This window comes from Ailuropoda melanoleuca, chromosome 16, assembly GCF_002007445.2.
Source record: "Ailuropoda melanoleuca isolate Jingjing chromosome 16, ASM200744v2, whole genome shotgun sequence".
Classification (NCBI taxonomy): Eukaryota; Metazoa; Chordata; class Mammalia; order Carnivora; family Ursidae; genus Ailuropoda; species Ailuropoda melanoleuca.
The window spans coordinates 65,401,328-65,422,022 of NC_048233.1; the positions used below are offsets into that span (position 1 = coordinate 65,401,328).

The following is a 20,695-nucleotide window of genomic DNA, read 5'->3' on the forward strand; positions in this document are numbered from 1 at the left end:
CTCATTGTTGTAGACTCAGCAATGGGGACTCCAAGGACCATTTAGAAAAACCCTCCTTTTTCCCATGAAGGAAACAGATCCTGAAAAAGAGGGAGGAGTGACTTTCCCTCTTGCAGACAGACGGAGGGCCGGACATTTTCCATTCTCAGGTCTCTGAAACACCCCTATCATCTAGGACGGTAATAAGCCCCCACCTTTGCCCCTGTAGTGGGCGAACCACTTGTTTCACACCTTAAATGCTGCATTAAACATTCGCTACATTGTTTATTTTACTCTGCAGTATATCCAGTTTGAGTTTAATAAAAGAATACTGATATGTATTTCTTACCACGAAGCAAAGTTGCTTCTAGAAGCCTCACACGGCTACTGCAAAGAAGAGTGCTAGGTCCCAGGAAATGCCATTTCCTGAGCACCAGCTCTGCGCTAGGCATTCAGCCAGGGGGTTTGAAGAGGTTATTGTATATAAGTCTCGTGACAGTCCTGTATACGTTTAGCACTTCCTTAACCCCATTTTCTAGATCAAGAAATGGAGGCTCAGGGAGGCGGCCTGACTTGGCCGAAGACACACAGCTAGTAAACGGCGGAGTTGGGGTTTCCCATCGTCTAATGTTGGAGTGTTAGACTCCAATGCTTATGCTTCTTTGATTCATTACTTGGGAAATAGTGTGTGTATGTGATTCTCCCCCCCTCCCTGTCCCACGTGACCAGCTAACGTGAAGCCTGGTGTGAATGGCTTCTCACTCCCCCCTGGCAGGCTGTGGACACTCTTGCTGCCCTACCCTGACCTACCGGGGACCGTCTCTCCCCAGGCTTGGCCACAGCTGTCAAGAGATGCCAACCTAGTTATTTGCTACTAAAATAAGTCAATTCCCTTATCAGAGTTCAGCTGCCCTTCTAGACATGCTCTCATTTGCAGGCCTGGAGAAAAGGGAGAGAGAGGCTGTTCCTCATCTAAGAGACAAGTTAGGGCAACGTCCTCTGCCTGAAAATTAAGGAAGAGCCCCCGCAGAGTTCCTCACCCTAAGCTGCAAGCATTTTACATGCATTGACCCAGAAATGCCCTCATCATATGCTCCGTGGAGACCTCCAGTGTTTAGCAGGTTGTATGTGGCCCGGGAAGGGAAAGCCTTGAGGACCCCGGTGGTGGGCTGATATGGTTTTCTACAAAAGTTAAGGATCTTGAACTGAAAGCCAGTATGGAGATCGAGGTGACATGTGGCCACCCAAGTGAGATTTCAGATCAGTCTATGGAGTCCAGGCTGATGGTTCTAAGTGGGGTTCCCTTACAGATTAGAGGTGGTGGGAGGTAAGCTGGGCTTCCCCAGCAGTGGGTCCTGGCTGGGGCTGGGGCTGGGGCTGGGGCTGTGCGGGGGCTGTCCCAGGACCGGGGCTGGGCTGTGTTGGGCTGGGGCTGGGACTGGGGCCACTCTGGGCTGGCCTGGCGCTGGGCCGGGCCTGGGCTGGGGCTGGGCTGGGGCTGGGCTGGGGCTGAGACAGAGGCTGCAGTTATGTCTCCCCAGCACCTCGGTTCAGCCAGCTCCACCCAGAGCCTGAAAAGGAAGTGACTCTTGTGCAAGAGCGAACAGAAACAGGTGGCAGATGCTGTCAGACAAAGCATGGTTCTCAAAGGGGATCTTTTCTGCTTCAGAAAGAAATTCTGGGGGATTGCACAGCGAGAAGCTGATGACTCAATTTCCTTTGTCTCTGCTTGAATAGGAAGCACACGAGTGTTCCTTAGAATGATCAGGGTAGGCTAGTGGCTCCTGCCTTGAACTCAAACCCCACTTTTCACTCGGCAAGTCAAAATTTTTCTTAAGAAACATCTTCCCCCCCAAGCTGGCCATCAAGGGTTTGGAAAGCCAGACCAACCTGACAGAGTTAGGAAGGGGTGTTTTCTAGTTTGTGGTTGTGGAATCTGGCTTGGCATGGATAAAGTGATCGTGCATGCCAAATTTCCCGGAGAGTCAGGATTTCTCAAATGTGCAAACATTCTACCAATGGACGCATAGTATATATTTTGACTAAGGGTCTCTCTATTTTTTTTTTGACCAATAAACGTATGGCTTCGTGTGATGAGGAGTCAAAAACTATGCAAGGCATTTTGCATAAATGAACCCACAGCTTTACAATGCCTTCATCAGTCTAGGGTCTGATTAAATTGACGTTTGGTTCAGAAAACGTGAAGAAATATTAGGGGGAAGTATTTCATATTCCTCTGCTTTCCACTTCCTGATCCCCCCAATAGGGGAAGTACCAAGACAAGCTATATATTTGATTCTTGCCGGCTGGATGTGGGCATACACACTTTGGGGGTGTGCTTGGAAGTCCCCATGTGTCTGAGCCCATGCATGTACCCCCAATGTGGGTCTTGCTGGTCAACTCTTAAGCATGCGTCAGGTGTCTTCCGAGGGTCCCGCACTGTGCTGGGTACTACAGGGGAATTACGTATGAGCTTGGCACCGCTGGCCAAAAAACCTTGTGCTTCTATGTGCAGAACACAGTGCACCTGATTGACAGGTGAACGGCATTGCCAAGCGGACGCAGAGCAAGGAGGGCTGGAGGAATCGAGGGAGGGGAGGTGGCAGTAGGGACAAGGTAGGATTTGAATCTGTAAAGAAGCGGGAATGAAAACGGGATGTGTCTCTTTCCGTTACCCTATTTATCTACCCACCCTCGAATACATTCGTTCACCAGCCCGTAGAGTCGACAACCATTGACCCGGTGCCCCGTCGCTGCGCCAGCGAGTTCGGCACCGGGGAGCTCGTGGTCAGAAGGCCACCGCCCTCACCCCCTGCGTAGCTAGCTCGTGGGGTGTGGTTTCCTGGGCAATGGCTGACCGTGTATCTCTGGTTTCCACATACTAGATTCGGGTTGTGCACTGCCCCCCTCAAGCTGTGACAACCCCAGATGCCTCCAGACGTTGCCAAATTGGTGGTGGGGGTGGGTATAGTGGAGAATCTAGTGTCCTAGGATGGCAGCCATTCCAGTAAGCTCAGCTGTGACAGCGTGGTCCCTGCTTCTCACAGGGCCCCACAGGGCTAGTAGAGGTCCCCCGGCCTCATCGGGCTAAAATTAATTAGCCTTCAAGCTGCGCAGTAAAATCATGCAGGGAGGCCTTTTTCACTTTTGGGGCCAAGGGGTGCTGATGCCTTTCTCGCTTCTCCAAGGGGGAAAACCCAACACCCGACATGCTTTCTCTTATCTGTCTTCTGCAGCACCGTGGGAGCCCCCTGACATCAGGGATTAGGTCACATTCATTCTGTGTGTGTGTGTGGTCCCAGATCCGAGGGTTGGCTCTAGTGACCAGTAACTGTTGAACTGAGTGAATAACCAGAATCCAGAAACAACGCCATCCTCTAGATGGGAAGCACGCCGGTCAGCATACAGAAGGCGGCGAATACGTCTGTGTGTATATATGGTGTACATATGATAACAGCTGTGATGGCTGTTTGGCTCAGGGCAGGGATGAGAAGGGCGCTGGGCTGGTCAGCTGCCCACCCCAGGGCTCATGTTTGGTCTGCCCAAACAGGGAGGCCACCCGTCTATTTGTGGTTTTGGTGGCTGCTTGCTGTGGCTGGGGACGTCTGTCTCAGGACAGGGTTACTAGCTTCTTGGGCCAAGAAGGGGGTGGGAGCCAGGCAGGATGATGGCACCAACCCCCAAATTGAAGCCTCAAAATAAAACCCTCCCCAGCAGCGGCCCACTTGGAGGTCTGGTTATTTTGAAGTTGCTGATCTGAGGTTGGACGCCTTGAGCACCCCTCCGATCCCCCTCCCCGCACCATGCCTGCTTCTGGAAGGTGCTGGCAGTTGGGAGAGAAGCAGAATAGCTTCACTGAAGATTCTCACCTTCTCTGGGTGTGTCCTGCAGCTCAGGAAGGGCCAAGTCTCCAGGGAAGGCTGCTGTCTGATGGGGGGGCCCGCTGGCAACAGCAAACCGTGTCTCCTCTCCGTAGAAGCTTGCCAAGTCTGGAGTTGCCCACAGCTGGGGCAGGTCCTGCCTCCCTACCCAGGGGCTATCTGCCCAGTGACCCTTGGACACGGGGGGTCAAACAGGGAACGGAGGGATGGGTGTCGTGGGGGAAAGACCATCCCGAAGCAGGATTTTCCTGAGTGTGGTGCGCGCTGGCCGTCTGGGTGTGCCCACCTGAGGCAAGTGGCCCTCCTGAGCGCGAGCATGGGCACACAGGTCCTGGGTGGGTGGGGAGGGCTGAGTCAACGAGGAGGCGATCTGCAAAACTCAGGCCTCAAAAATCGGCCTCGAGTCTTCAGCTTTTGAGAGTTAAGGTTAATTGCAAAACTCCAGTGGGGAGAGATTATTCACATTTACTCTGGTGTCCCTGCGAGTCTCCTCTGGGGGGTCCCTGTCAGTTCATCTTTCTTCCCCACAACCTTTCTTGACAGTTAGAGCTCCTGTACCTTTTGCACTTGTTTCTCTGCAGTGAGTTGTACATTTTTGAAGTGACGATCACCAGGATTAGTAACGATAGTGAATGCTTAGAGAGCGCTCACCACTGTTTCCCAGATACTAACTTGTTTAATCCATACACCAACCCTCTGAAGTAGTGAGATTATTAGCCCCCTTTTGCATAGGAGAACACTGAGCCATAGGGAATTTAAGAAACGTGGCCAAGGCCATAGAGCTAGTGAGCGATGGAGTTGGGCTTCAAACCGGGGTGATCCGGCCACTGGGCCCTCCAGGCTCTTAGTCAATGCCTTATTGTGCTTCTCTTCGTATATCAAGATGTCAGAGCCCCCAGAAGCCAAAGTGGTGATGCCTGGTAGTACTCCGGTTGTTTGCAGAAACTCCGTCTGGGAATCAGGTGTAGGTTGGGGCATAACGTCCACGGGGATGGAATGTTAAATACAAAGGAGAAAGAAGTTGTCATGAAAACTTCTCCCCATTCATACTCTGAGTGGCTCATTCATTCCGATTCCTGGATAGAAGTTCTGCTCTCGTCTATATGGTGGGAAGTTGGGGAGGGGGTAGGATTGAAAAGGATGGTGGATCGAGTTGTTTGTTCATTATCGCTTCATTACTTGTCCCCTGGAGGAGAGGTGGAAGTTGCCGATGCGGTTTTGCCCACCATCTAGGACTTTGGTTCATGAATGGACAAAGCTAGAAAAGGGGTCCGTCAAATAGCAGGAACGTGTTTGCCCTCAGTGCAAGGGTCCTTGGCCCCAGGGCCTTCTCCCTACCAGCTAGAATTGATGAGGGAGGGAGGGAACTGAGAGAGGAGGCCATCAGGAATCAGGCTACACTCACCTTGGCGGAAAGAACTGAACAGACCCTGCAAGTGGGCCCTCTTCCCAGCCCTAGCCTGGACCTAAACGTGGCCTGGCTTCTGTGTGGTCCAGCAGGTGAGTCGTGCAAGGGGAGGTGGGGGAGATGGGCAGGGTTTCCTCTGGGTGCTTTGCCTGAGAAACAAGCCCCCCGGGAGGGGTGGAAGCAGAGTGCCTGGGGACATCTGCTTCATCTGTGTGGCTTTGGTCTGGGCTCAGACTCATCACAGATTCCTTACCCATTTGAATTTCACTCGAGCAGGTCTGTGGGCCTTCTAGGACCCACACACCGGTCATGGATCCAGGCAGCATCTTTTTTTTTTTTTTTTTTTAAAGATTTTATTTATTTATTTGACAGAGACAGAGACAGCCAGCGAGAGAGGGAACACAAGCAAGGGGAGTGGGAGAGGAAGAAGCAGGCTCACAGCAGAGGAGCCTGATGTGGGGCTCGATCCCACAACGCCGGGATCACGCCCTGAGCTGAAGGCAGACGCCTAACCGCTGTGCCACCCAGGCGCCCCCCAGGCAGCATCTTTTACTACTTTCTCTTTCAGAGAGAACCTGCCGAGGTATTAGGGTGATGACAGTAAAGCCTTGTAGGTGTTCGTCATTATGCAAATTGAAATGTCAAGGAGAAATTAACAATGCCAGGCAACCAGTACCTGGTCTCCTGCCTCGGGTCTAGAAGGCGGTTTCTGCCCAGGCCCCTGGCCCCAGTCTTCACATATTCCAGAAGTATTAAATGAAGATCTCCTATCTGCCCGTCACAAATGTTGGCACTGCTGAGTGTATCCAGCTCTGGAAGAAGAGTCTAGCAGAGCTGCTCACTGTCTTACAGCCTGCGGGAGACCAGGTGATGTCATCGAGGCAGCCCCAGAGCCACCAGCGTGTTGCACAGTCACATTTTCCTGCAAAGGGGAGACAAGGGTTCAGGTACCTACAAGAGTGCTAGTCACACAGAGGTAGATCAGACTTTGGGGAGGGAAATAATGCTGCCTTAGAAATCTCTTGCTCTGAAGCTTGTCTTCACTGTGGATCTTCTGTGGTTGGCCAAGTTGGCTTCCCAGTGTCAGCTCAGGTACATCCCTCCAGGCTCACCAGAGTGACTTTTATTCTCCTCTCTTGTCTCCTTTCTCCCTGATAATTCATAAAACCCCCACAAGCGTATCTCCATCTAAAAGAATGAATTTTAAGGGATGCTTCTGAGCCATGTATGACCGTCTGTTCTCTTTCACTGGTGAGCGTAGGAGCTCCTTGGGGAAAAGCTCATGCTTTATCTACGTTATATACATGTTTGTATTGCGGTAACCCCCAATTCCCCAATTCTAGTAGATGCTCAATAAATATTGGATGGCTGACTGAATGGATGAAATTTCTAGATGTGGCAAAGCAAACTTTGTCATTTACCTTTTGTGGTTTTTATAGATTCTGGCTCATTCTTCTTCATCCTTTTTTTTTTCTTTTTGGTCTATAGAAACCTTTTAATTTTATTTTTTTCTAGTGTCTCTTCTAGCAATCCTCAAACCTCCTTGCAATTTCTTTTCTCTGCATTCTTCCTAAAGTGAGTGTATCTTTCTTGAAGTCTGACATGTCAGGCAAGGCAGGGGAAGTTCCGGGCTCATTAGGTTTTGTCCAGTAGAACAGGGATCTTGATTTCCTGTAAGTCTGTCTGCCTCTATGCCCCAGTACTTCCTTCCAAATCTCCTCTCCTGTATAAAAAAAAAAAACCCAAGCCTCAAAATCATATTCTCAATGACACTCAGAGAAAAGATGTTGGCTTTTGGTCTCTCTGTTAAAGAAAAAAAGAGGAAGTTGTTTCTTTCAATGGTTTAAAAACCTTCCATTTCCAAGATCACTTGTGCAAAATCAGAGTGGTGCAGTGGGAATGAGGTTTGGCTTTGGAAGAGGGCTGTGTAGAAGGAGTAAGCGCTGTGAAAAGAGCCAGACCTGAGGCTGATTCCCCTCTCTGCTGCTTCAGAGGGTGTGAGCTCAGACAGCGCACACGTTAAACGTCTCCAACAATGTTTAGCATGTGGTGTCTCGTGCTAGTGTCTAGCACATAGAAGTGCCTCAAGAGTAGAAATGACTATTATTATATTTTAGTTTGCTGAACAAATCATTTCACCCCTATTTACCTCCAATTTTCCATGCATAAAATGAGAGGGTTGGATTCTAGTTGATCTGTAAAATCCTTTCCAGGCCTCACGTTCTATAAATCCACCACTCTGCGGGCCACAAACGCCTAAGCCTCATAAAACTTAATGGAAAGAATAACATGACTATAATGCTGTGCCAAAAAAAAAAAAAAATAAGCGATGCCTGGTTTGTATTAAATGTCAGAAGTGAATTATTAATCCGTGCCAGAAACAAGTCTATTGACCCAGTTGTACTCTAAACCCCAATGCGGAAGCAGGACTCTTAGGAACAAGGTGCTTTGTTCAGAGAACTCATCTGAATCCTCTCAACCACTTGGGAATGGGCGGAGGAAGAAGCTTGGGCCAGAGAAGTTAGGAACGTGTCTCAGTCGCACCGCTAAAACTGCAGGAAGCCAGTCCTGGGATTACCTGCAGGATCTGAATGCAGTACCCCTTTCTTTAAACCGTACTTTAAAAAAACATTGCTTCAAGGGATCAGAGAAGCCAACCTGTAAAGAGGAGAAAAGATTATGTCCTTTACTCTCAAAGCTCCATGAGCAACTTGGATTTCTCAGCTTCCCTTAAGCGAATGCTGCAGCATGTTGCTGCAAAATGAACCACGCTATTCAGCCAAAGCGGTGCGTAGAGGGTGAGCTGTAGTAGCCTGTGCAAAACAACGAGGGTGGCCATGAGAATAAAAATAATAATAATAAAAAGCAAACAAAACAAACAAATATAACATACACACACACACACACACACACACACACACACACACACACACACATATATATACACCAAGGCATTGGGCATGGCAGACCTTTGAGATGGCAAATTGCTGCTTCCACTGAGAACCTTCCAGATTCCTGCTAAAATATTTATTTCTTTTTCATAAACCCAGAGAAGCTCTTTTTGCTCAGGAAAAGGAAAGAGGGAAGGACGGGAGGGAGGTAGTGGGATGGGGGTTGGGGAGAGAGAGAAGGAAAAAAGGAAGTCCTAAAGATGGGACTACTTAGGGGTTTGCCAAATTGCGTCAGGGACTAAATGCTCCGTCAGGGTTCTGACCTTCTGTCCATCACTGAACATCCTTACTGAGATCACATCCATCCTGGGTGTGCCCATTTCATATCCGTCTGGGATCCACCAACCAGAAACCGAAATAAAATACCAGATGAGTTCTGTTCTCTTGTCATACGCAATGCCCTCAATTATCGCTTGGTCATCTGTGCCTCTAGCCCGGCCCGTAGACAGAGCATTCTAGGAGAAGTGACAGCCGCATGCAGCCAGTGGAGATCTGGCATTTCTCCCCCTTAGTCACAGAAGGACTTGTGGGCAAGATTCGTCCCTTATGGTTTGCCTGCTTCCCCAGTTGTCACATGGTGATATGCTCACTAATTCAGTTGACCAAAAAGTGTAGGGTGATTGGCACGGGGAAAGAAGTGAGGGAAATGGAAGATCTAGTTTCCGTCCTCAGAGAGCTTATGGTTTGGCGGGAGTAAAGTCAAACAGGTGAAAGAATGCTACAGGATGACATATGATCAAGGTGAGGAAGGTGAGGAAAGGCGGCCGTCTTCGGAGGCTGAGAGACTTAGGTCAGTAGTGGGGCAGCTGTTCCCACACCGCTTGGAATAAAACTTGGGCAGCTCTGGCTGGGTTGGAGATTGGCAATTGAAGAGATTCTGGAACAAGCCCTGCAGGCGCAATAGCAAATAGATTTCAGCTCACGTGCCATTTTCCGTTGATTGCTAGAGGCTGCCTGGAGGGCTGTGCTGAGGAGCCCAAGGTGGGCTCAGCGGCAGAGGGTGCTGTGATCCATTAGTGATGTCTGCCACGGGCACGGTCTGGAGGGTTCAGCACGATGGCAGAGCAGCAGGCTTTTCTGGTTTTCCTTTCTGGTAGCTGCCTGTCACTGGGACGTTAGCTACTCAAATCTAGCGAGCAAGTCATTCTGTGGGCTCCACCTCCTTCCAGAACCGTATACATTCAGTCTCTCAGCCAGAGGAGTTTGGTGGCCTGAACCTTCTCCTAGGATTCATTTGCACTGTTTTCCCATCACCCGAGTGAAGTTAGATGCTGGGAGCCAGGAATCTCCTCTGTCTGAACCAGAGCCAGGCTCCTTGGCAAAAGGCCCCTTCTCCACATCAGCTTCTCCATCTGCAAACTGAGAAGACAAAAATGATGCCTCACCCACGGGGGTGATAGGAGGAATAACTAGCTAATGTGAGTAAAGCCTTTGAAGATGAAAGGGTTGGATGTACATGTTAATTACAACTTTTATCAGCCCTGGAGCTCCCGCATTCTCAGCTGCCACACGGGGCTCTTCGGTGCCTCCCGAGTGCGAACAGCAGCGGCCCCTCCGGGTCCAGCTTGTAGCATCCACAGTGAGTAGGCTGGACCCTGAGCTCAGGCACCAAGCCCATCCGGGGACATTCGAGTTTCCCACTACTCATGCCTCAGAGAAAAAGCCTGCTCGCTACCTGGGCAGGTAAGATAATATAGAACCAAGGTATAAACAAAAGGCTCCACCAAGAGTCTACTAGAAATAGCCCCCAGGGGAGATTAGGACACTCTGCTCTAATTCCCACCGTGTCAAAGCCTAATTGTGTGACCTGGGGCTACTGGCTTTATCTGTCTAATGCTTCAATACACTGTGTGAACCACCTGGGGATAATAATCCCTCTGCCTCCCCTGGACCTCTCCACCTTTGCCTGCTGGTGTGAAAGTGTTTTGTGCTGGTAGGCAGAAGCACGTGATGTGGGACTACAAGGTCCTATTATTACTGGAGGTAACTTTCACCTTGATCTCTGTCTCCCGTTGCTGGTTGACCCCGATGCATTGAAATTGTATTCTTCGGAATGTTCACCAATCTCTTCCGAGCTGCCATCCCCTCCTGGGCAGAGCTTATCTAGGAAGACCTGGTATGTGCTTGGGTTTCTTGGTTGTGCCATTTCCCGAGGCATGCAGATGCCATCGAGCTGGCAGGGGACTGGGGTGCCCTGTCGAGTTGAATCACAATGCCCTTGCTAGTGTAACTCAGTGAAAGCCCTGGAGACCGGGGCGGGAGGGTTTTCAGATGTTTTGCTAGGGCTTAGAAGGTGTCAGCTGGCCTGGGCCCTTACAGCGGCACCAAAGTATGGATCCAAGGAGGAAGAAGAGGGGAAAGGGAGGGAGGACCCTAGATGAGAACTTATCATGGGCTGGTGACTCAAAGTCAAAGATGATGGCATGTCAGAATGGGAAAGGATGCTAGAAATTCTGTAGTCCACTTGTTTATTGGGCAGCTGAGGAAAGGCATTTCAAAGACTGCAAGTGACTTGCCCCAGGTCACATAACTATTTAGAATCAAAACCCTGTCTTCTGATTCTCAGTCCGGTACACTTTCCATTTAGTGCTTTGAGATGATAGAGGGAGGGCACTAAACAAGACGAGGCTGGCAAGAAGACTGGGGGGACAGAGAGAGGAAGCGAAAAGGGTACCGGGTTTTGTGGCTCAATAGGAGATAGTGTAGGTGTTTACACGCTGTTGGAGCCTTTATTGTACTTAGACCTGGTTTCCTGTGCCATACCTTGTATATCCATATTTGGTGTTCATCTCGATCCTTTTTGACTTAATGAGCATTTGGAAACCAGAAGGCCCAGTGCAACCCGGCCTGGCTTTTGCCCAGCCTCTCCAAGCAGTTCTGTGAGCTGAGTCAATAATCAGTGGTTTTCACATGATTCATTTGTTCATACAACACGTGTTTTTTGAAACATAACATGTGTCTAGTGTTCTGCCAGGCGCTGGGGACACAATGTTAAATAAGAGAGACGCAGTTTCTACTCTCATGGAACTTCTAGTCTGTCTGGGAAGACAGAAAGTAAACAAGTAGTGATGTCCTCAGTGAATGACAGGGCAGCAGAGGGACTCTGAGAGCATGTCACAGGGAGACCTCATCTGATCTGGGGTATCAGGGGAGCCCCGTGAGATGATGCCCAGCAACTGTGTTTACAGGATGTCCCCAGTGCCTTGGCGGCCCTTGCGGTTGAACTTTTCAACCCCACCAATCCTCAAGACCAAGAAATGGCCCGGTGGGTGGGCTCAGAGCCCCTCAGCAACTCTGGCCAAGGCAGCCCTTTTCCAGGTGCCTCATGCTTGGCTTACTGAGTAAGAGAGCAAGCAAAGAAAGTTCTACTCCTCAAAATTCTGAAAGCAACTGGTTTATCATGTCTGCCCTGAAATAGACAGAGGTGAAGAGAGAACCATGGGACCCTCCAAGCTGAGTGAGATTTTATTCATTTATTTATTTATTTATTTATTTATTTATTTATTTATTTATTTTGCTGAATGAGACTCTTAGAAGTATGTGTTGGGGCAGCAAAGGAACCCAAATTCTGGGAAACAAAAAGTGTCATACAATGTCAGAGTTATTTTAAGCCATGGGAAAAAAATTCATAATTTACTTAGGAATCTAGGGTGTTAAGCCTGGGTTTAGGGTCAGATCTCATTGATTTTATTAGCGGTTTCTTGGTCTTTTTTGGGAGCACTTTGTTGCTTGGAGCTTGCGCTCTGGGTTTGATCAGCGTGTGTGTGTAGGGAGTGATTTGCAGGATGACTTCCAGGAGTCATGCAGGTGTGTCTGTTGGGTCTGGGCAGCAAGAGTGGGCAAGAACCGTGGGATACAGGTGTCCAACCGGCTGGCTACAAGGGCCTCACTCCTTTATTTCCTTTGTTGTTGGTAACCACTTGGAGATGACCTGATGATGTGTCCCCCATGTAATTGCTATCTGTCATGTTTCTTGGTATACCCATGTCAGTGTATGCCACCTGAATACCTCTGGAAGTAATAGAACAATGAAACAGAAACCCTCATAAAATGCTATCTCCCACAACAAGAAGTATGGAGGTAGGATGATTTTAGGAGCTCAGTGATATTATCAAAGACCGAGTTTTCTTCTAACTTTCCACTCTGCCATGCCCATGGTCTTCCTACAGGTTAGCCCTCTTTGTAATCTGACACTGACTCCCGGAGTTTCAAGCACCCTATGAAAGAAATAGTAGTATCCAGCAGCAGAAGGAGGAATGCTTATTTATAAGTGTCCCTTCTAGAAAATTGGAGGAATGGCTTTTCCAGAAGTCCTTAATTGACTTCCCTTTACTTCTCATTGGAAAAATGGGGTCGCATTCCATGAAATGCTCGCTCAGAGCCAGTCATTGCCTAGGAGAACTCTGACCACAGTGGTTGATTTAGACCAGTCATGATTCACCCACTGGAGCTGGGAGTTGGGGCTCATACCCCCTGAAGCACAAGTTCCGGATTTTGAACAAAATCAAGATTCAATTAGGAGAACTGTGTTGCATTAATAACAACGTCTGTTACAATGAGTAAGACCCTGGAGGGTGTCCACGCACCTGACAGAGCTGTGGTTTGAGACTCTATATAATAGAGTAAAGAAGAAAAGCAAAGCGAAGGTCTTGTGTTCCTAAGCCACACCCTCAGCCTTTTCGTGAGAAGACACACCTAATGGATAGAGTTCATATGGGGGACACACTGCACTCTGAGACATAGATGGTCTGTGGCTTACACCCAGTCATCACAGCTGTAACTTGATCCTTTCCTCCCTCCCCAAAAAGCATAACGGGAAGTAACCTTAAAATTGTTATAATTTACAAGAAATAATCAATTGTTTGCATAGCTGAGCGCTTTATTATTAGAAACTCATTACTGCAGCCCATCTCGGCCCTGCTGGAGCCCCCACCATGCATGAGGACCGCTCATCTGTAGTGATCCATTTTAAAAGAATGACTATGACCTTGAATGAGTATCTCTTCCTGTAAATTATGAGACGATCACCCCCCAGGGAGATTGCTAGCTTCACTTTTCTCTAACTACACTCCTGGAGCGTTTTAACATGCGTGAAGTGTTTTTAGCTCCATTATGTAACCCAGCCCTCACATTAACTTCATGGTCAACATTCTTATCCTCCTGTACTGGAGGCAAGTTTAATGACTTTCTTAAGGTCATACAGCTAATGAAAGCAGATTCGGGATTTGAACTCTAGTTTTCTACTCTCGGAGCTGAGGTCCGTGTTACCGCCCTGTGTTGGTTTCCAATGGACCTGACTTCTTTTCAAGGAGTCTGAAATTGACTCTTGAATTTTATATTACTAATTGCTCTTTCATAAGCAGGAAAATGCCTTCGTAATAGTTTCTTTGAGAATGAAGTCCAAGGGTCTAACGTCTTAACATTTTAATAAGCCCGAAGATGAAGAGGAGGGTCTTCGGGGACAGTACTCTGCCTCCATGCGGCTGGCTCATGAACCTGGTGGTATGGGAGGGAAACTTTGGGGTTTTGTTTGATTATTTATTTTTCATTCTTTTTTTTTTTTCACCTAAATATCATGAAAGGATTTATGAGGACTGCATCCAGGGAAGAGAAGCCCAAGGGGTGTCTAATGTGGATCTCAAGGATAGGTCCTTTTTTACATGGGAAGGGGGGACCACTTATTTTTGGTATCTAATGATGGAAGAGCTAGAAGAAATGGGTTCTATTAAACCAAATGATTTATGCTATATTCTGAGGGTGAATTTCCTGACCGTGAGGCTTGCTGACACGAGACTGGCTGGCTAGTTCCCAACCTAACTTCAGTTGTCAGCTGAAATGGCATTTTTTTGGAGAGACATCCCTTGGGGACAGCGAAGGTCTTGGAGAAGAAAGCCTTCCTTTTGGACTAATTACTCAGCACCCTGTGCTTGTGTTACAACATTATTGTGTCATGTTGTTGACTGGTTTAATGTCTCTCTTCTCCTCTGAGCCATAACCTCCCCTGGGACAGTGACTTTGCCTACCTTGCTCAGTGCCCTGGTCCGAGTGTCCAGCACTTGGGGGCTGAATGAAACCTTGTTGAATGAATGGAATTCTCTTTTCTGAAGCCCTGTATCCACTTCAGTGTTGGTGGTTTTGTGGCATTGTGGTTTACCATCATGGATTCAGGCTGTGATTTCTAAATTCAACTTAAAAACAACAACAACACTCTGCCTGTCTATCTGTATCTGTCTATCTATCTGTCATCTATATACCTACCTATCTGTGTATCCATCTGTCTATCTACTTACCTACCTGCCTATCTATCACTTATCTGTTTATGTCTCTATCATCTATCTATCATCTATTGAAACATCTTTCTTTTGGAATAAGAGACAAGCGCTTAAAAGCAAAGGAGGGTAAACAAGCAGGCCACATTTCAAATTTTCTTCTTCCTGTTCATTCATGGTGCACACCACCCTGATTCCCACCTCCCCTCCTCGGCCGGCATCATCCAGTCTGGTCCATGATTTCCTGCAAGGGCACCAAAGGGAAGCTGATCATGTGTGATGTCTGACCACTCAAGAGGGATGTGAAAGACAAGGGGGAAACATTTTCCATTGAGGCATAGGAAAAACAAGGCAAGGTTTGGGGGAAGCAAGTCTTGGGTCCTCTAGACTCTTCTCCCTGTGGCTCCCTCTGGGACATATCTGGGAGGCTCTCCCTCCTTTCAAAGGAGTGTCACCAGATAAGCCCCAGCCTTCCTAAAGGATTGTTTCTTAGGAATCAGGAAATGTACCCTATTATCTGTTTGAACTTCCTGTTCTTTATATTGTTTGGGAGGCAAACGTCAACAACCACGTTTATATTCTGAATTGTTTGCATTGTTAAAAACTGGAAAATTAATTAGGTTTCTTCTCCAAATGAGCTTCCCATACCTTCTGGAAGACATTCAGAAACAGACCTCACTTCAAACAGGCCGGCAGGAAACAGTGTCTCTTAAAGCCAGGTTTCTGACCTGCCTCTAAAGGCCGGCTATGACGATGTTCACTCCCGTTCCCAGGGTTCAGGGCCCGAGGGCCAGCGCAGGCTGTCAGGGATGCACAGGGGGAGGTTGAGTCTGGTGTCCTGCCGCTCAGAAAGCAGTGTGGCTGCTAAACTAGACCTCGTTGGAGTCCTACTGCTCATCAGTTATGTGGCCTTAACCAATTTACTTAACTTCTCTAAGCCTCGGTCTTCTCAGCTTTACAATGGAGTAACCATACGTACCTGTCGGGTCATGTAAGGACGAATGCGATCATTTGGGTGAGGCCCTTGACAGAATGCCTGGCCTGGAGGGAGCGTTCATCAGTAATCCTGGTGATCACTGTTAACGATTAGACCTGGGACCTCTCCACCATGCAGCCCTCACGTCATTCCTGCTGCTATGCTTGAGAAATGCTTCCAGCTGCCTTTGGAAGGTTTTCATTTCATTTCTGGGCAAAACAGCGGCCCGTGGACTCACACTGACTTTGGTGAGGAGGACCCACCGGAGAGCCGACGCCCACGTGTGCTGACTGAAGGGCCGTGGCCGAGCCCAGCCAGCAGCATGGCATGTTCCAGGAACCTTGGCTAGTGCGGTAGCTGGTGGAAGCGAATGGGGAAAGGCACCGCAGGTCTGGTCTTGCCTCGCCAAATGACAGTCAGTCTCCCAGGCTGCTTGTCTCAGCAGGATCAGCCTCTTCCTGCCCTCGGTCCTGGGAGCTGGTGGTGGGGCCGGAGCAGGAGGGGGTATTTTCCTCCCTCTCGGGTCGAAGCGTCTTGCAGGGCTGTTCCCCAGCCTCAAAGTATGGAGGGGCCCTTCGGGGCAGTCTAATGAGGTAACTTGGTACCTTCCTTGTCCTTCTGGAAATTTTGGAGTTTCCCAGAGCCCAGTTCCTCCCCAGAAGCCCAGGCTTGGAATTTCCTGGTTGTGGATGAGGGGAAAATTCAAATGCATAGAGAGAAAATTCTGAGGGCATGGAGTGTCTGGCCGTCAATCACTGGAGGGTTCTAGTCTCTCATCTCCAAAAAGACCTGTAATTGCCTTTAACTGCTTAATTCTGCCATCCTCTAAAGAAAGGAAGATCTGGCCACTCCCAGCCACACCTCAGAAGTGACTAAGGCTCTTGCACCTTTTAATAGGAGTATTTGCATTTTTGTTGGATTCTCATTTTGCTTTTAATTTCATGAGAGTGTGGCTGTGGACTGTTGTTCAGGCTGAAACAGAAGATTATCAAAGCACGGGTGGTTTTTCATGGTGTAATAACATCGTTAGTTAGAACCTAGGGACGTCCATGGTATAGGGGAGCGCTGTCTGTGGCCAGTCCTCCAAGATTTATGTCCCTGTGGGAGAAGGAAGAAGATTGACATGGACTAAGCACCTGTTAGGAACCAAACCCAGTGCTGCTGCCTCATGTATTTTTATTATGTAACTCCCACCAACTCCTCTTTGAGGTATAAACATAGCAAATACCCACTGACTAAGTGATTGAATTTTCATCAGAGCCATTTTACAGGCTGAGAAACTGAGGCCCATAAAAGTGAAGAAACTTGCCAAAGATGGCTCAGCTCTTATGTGGTGGGGCTGGAATTCAACCCAGAGCTCCCCTCTCCCTTTCAACAGGATGCCACGAGCCTCTACTCCGCTTTATGGGGCGTTAGTCCTGTTCTTCTATTCCCACAAGTGGAGGTCTTGAAAACTCAAAGCATCTCCTTTTCCTAAGAGTCTGGATGTTTCTGGCTCCTGGAGAAGGAAGGGCCTTGAAACAATTTAGAACTACTGGGAGCTATCTTCAGAAAAGGAGGTGGTGGGAACTTCCCTCTCTTCCCTCTGGGCGGAGGCAGTGGGACCTCCAAGACCACCAAAGATCGGGGAGCGCCTCGCCTCCCACGTGTGCAGGTGGGGGCTGCCGAACGTGCCTTGCTTGCCGGTTGTCTCACAGCTGAAGAATGGTTTGAATTGGCCCGTGCTGCTGAAACGCACTGTAGGGAGCACGGAGGCTGTTTGTAGTAATTTAGGAGGACAGTCTCTAAGGAAATCAGTAACTCTGCTGTGTTTCTCTTAATTGAAACCATTCTTTCCCTCCAGCTTCGCTAGGGCAGGCCCTAATCTCTGAGTGCTGGAAGGCGTTTATTTGGTGAAATCTGAGAGCAGGATGCTGGGGACACGCTCTTGTGTTGTCTGTTGTCTCTTTCTGCTGGCCGTGCACCCTGCCTGACACATCACTGTCGGCGGCTCGGTCACACTGCTGCTGCCTGGATTCTAGAATGCAGTGCCACTGCCGTCCTGCTGGCAAAAGGGAGCCACTCAGGTACCTGGGGGATTCGGGGGAGCGAGTTAGAAAGAAGCGTAGACTTCTCCTCCTAGAGACGGGGGACTGGGTCGGCTGGGGACCTAGAGGTCACCAAATCCAAACGCTTCCTTGTCTGATAAAGAAACTGAGGCCCAAGGAGCCATGGAGATAAAGTGACTTCTCCAAGGACTGACAGTGTATCAGGAAGAAGTGTGGCTCTAGACTCCAGGTCACTGGACTCTCAGCTTAACGCTTCTCACGCTAAAACCAAAGGGACGTTGGTTGGACACTGCACTATGTGTCAGACACTGGGGATGTAAAGATGAATTGGGTGTCATCACAATGGAACCCACTTTGATATTATGGCCTAGCATCACTTGAGGCAGGTTCCTTCTTAGGATGATGTTTCACAAATAGACTGTCAGACAGCACACAGTTACGTAGAGGAAGAGCCACGTCTCTGGATAATTAGGCTTCTGGCTCCTGGTTGGCTGGAGGTCCTGAGTGGTTGTCACCAAGGATACAGTGGGCCGCTGACCAGTGAATCAAGGATGAAGTCAGAGTAAGAGGCACTTTATATTTGAGCTACCTTAAATACACTTTAATCTTTGCGATGATTGGATGATATTGACCAAGTACCAAGCACTCGGCTAGGTGTCAGTTCCGTTGCTAAGTATTTCGTGCTTTTCTTTTAATCCTTCAAAGCACCCCACGAGGTAAGCATTACCTTCACTTTACTAGTGAAGAGACTGAGGTTTAAAGGTTAAGAAAACGTGGGGCACCTGGGTGGCTCAGTCGCTTGAGCGTCTGCCTTTGGCTCAGGTCATGATCCCAGGATCCTGGGGTTGAGCCCCATGTTGGGCTCTCTGCTCAGCAGGGGATTTGCTTCTTCCTCTCCCTCTGCCCTTCTCCCCACCCCGCTCGTGCTCTCGCTTACTCTCTCTGTCTCTCTCTCAAATAAATAAATACAATCTTTAAAAAAATAAAAATACTAAAGGTTAAGAAAACATGGTGAGCCCAACGTTCCAGGAGAGCCCAAGCTGGGACTTGGAGCCAGTCTCTCTGAGACGAAGGACTGCGAGCACACCCACTGTGCTGTCCTCCAGTACTCCGTCGTAAGTCACGCCAGCGCTGGTTACCAATAGCTACAAAATAAGGGGCGCCGGAGAGGCCGGGTGGCCGAGAGGTCCTCGTAAGCCTCAGAGGCCTGGAGAGCAGGCGCATCACGGCTGCACCCTGATGGCTCTTCCATGACCGTGTTTGATTTGCCTCCTTGAAGTTGAGGCCAAGTGCCGGAAGGGACAGGTGCACCCCACTTCCTCCAGCTCTGTCCCCAGCTTAGGACCCCAGTAGAACTCTCATCTCAGAACCAGATCATTCGGTTGCCAAAGACTCTGTCTTCCAATCGTGCACCCTGGACGGCAAAGATGAATTCCAAATCTGATTTTATCTGTGTGTGTGTTGATGGAGAGGGGAGTATTTCCTTTGGCTGGGTATCTGAACCACTCAAAGCCCCATAAAAAATGACTAAAATACATGCATAAGTTTATAGAAAAGTGTCAGACCACACAGACTGCCTGACAAAGCAACCCCCATCGTGCTGGATTTTATAACCCCCTTTTATATTCTGTGAGGCATTATTAGTACCCAAAATTGCCTTATTTATATATTAATCATTTACTTGTATACCGTCTGCCTCCCCACATTAGAAGGTAAGCTCTTTGGATGGCATGGGCCTTGTATGTCTCCCTAGCTCCCAGGGGTCATACCTAGTACACAACCCTTGTATCTTCTAGAAGGTGTTTTGAATTCACACCTTGCATCATGCCCTGGAGATACTAATGGTGATTTGGGAGGCTGAGATCTCATAGGAAGAGACTCAGCTGTCCTCACCCTGATGTTTCTAGAGCACTTCTCAAATGTCCGCTGTAAAAAGGAGCTTAGGCCTTCACCAAGTATGGTCTCTTGCCATGTCCGATGGCCATTTATTTTAAGGAAAATCAAGTTTTATTTCCTTTGATGACTTCATAGAAGGGCCATTTGTTACTTCCTTTACTTCCAAGGCTCCTGGATCCGTGCGTGGGCACTGTTCCTTAAAAGCCGGAAGCTGTCTTTGGTCCACCACAGCTGAACACGAAATGGTGAAGAGTTTGGTCCAAACCCCATGGCTCGAGTCAGATTTAAAAGCTTGTCAGGAATAAGTTCTCTGGAGCCTGGCAATCTAGACTGGCATCTGTGGTTACAGATGACATGGCACAGACTGAAAGCCCGGGAAGACGTGTGAATTACAAGCCATTAGCTCACGGGGCAATTGCAACGATCCTGGAAATCTTTCTGGCCCAGATTTTTTAAAATATCCCCACAATCCAGCCTCTCCCTCCATAGGACTTCTGCTTTGAAACATTTGTGTTACTCTTAAAGGCATCTGAAGGATGAACAAGAGCAGGGTTCTTGGACTGGGAAGGAGAGCCCACCTCCTATGTGTGCACACACACACACCCATCCTCTTCACTTTAGCACTCGAGAGGGAGAGAGAGATAGCGAGAATGAGAATAGAGAAAGAGAGTGATTAAAATGGTTAGGTTAAAGCCTATCAGTCCAAGGGGTACGTGAACGTCGTGGGAAGAACAGCGGCAGGACCTACTATCACAGCCAAGCTGAAATCCAGTCCGTTCATCAACCTTGCCCTCGGCCTGTGGTCCTGGGGTGATCATCTCTGTCTAGGGCACAGACTTCCTAGGTCCCAGGGCAGGACTGGTTTTTCTGTGAAATATTCCCCATCTCATTTGGTCCATGAGTTACCCCCTTTGGAGAAGCCGGTAGTAAGAGCCCCCCTCCGCCAGGTCTTTCTGCACGGCACTAGCAAATATTAACCCAGTGGCACTCAAACTCCCTGACGAGAGGTGTTATCCGGAAACAGACCTGGAACCTTTTGAAGTTAAGCAATGTGGCAACTAAGAGACAAGGGGCCAGGCTGCCTGATATTCTGCCTGTACAAACGTGGATGGGTTTCTTAAGCTCTCTAAAACTCGGTTTTCTTATCTGCAATATGGTTTGATGCTAATAATAGTATTTATCTCACACCTTTATTGTGGGGATTCAATGAGACCATCTGTGTGAAGCCCCTGCACAGACCCCAGCCCATAGGAGCTGCTACGGTCGTGTTAATGTGACCTGGGAAGC

The 20,695-nt window shown here is 48.6% G+C and overlaps 1 protein-coding gene across 19 annotated transcripts in view; it reads left to right on the plus strand.

Moving 5' to 3' along the window:
• Nucleotides 1–20,695, plus strand: part of CD44 (CD44 molecule (Indian blood group)) — an 88,698-nt gene that overhangs the window by 2,896 nt on the left and 65,107 nt on the right. The window lies entirely within an intron of this gene.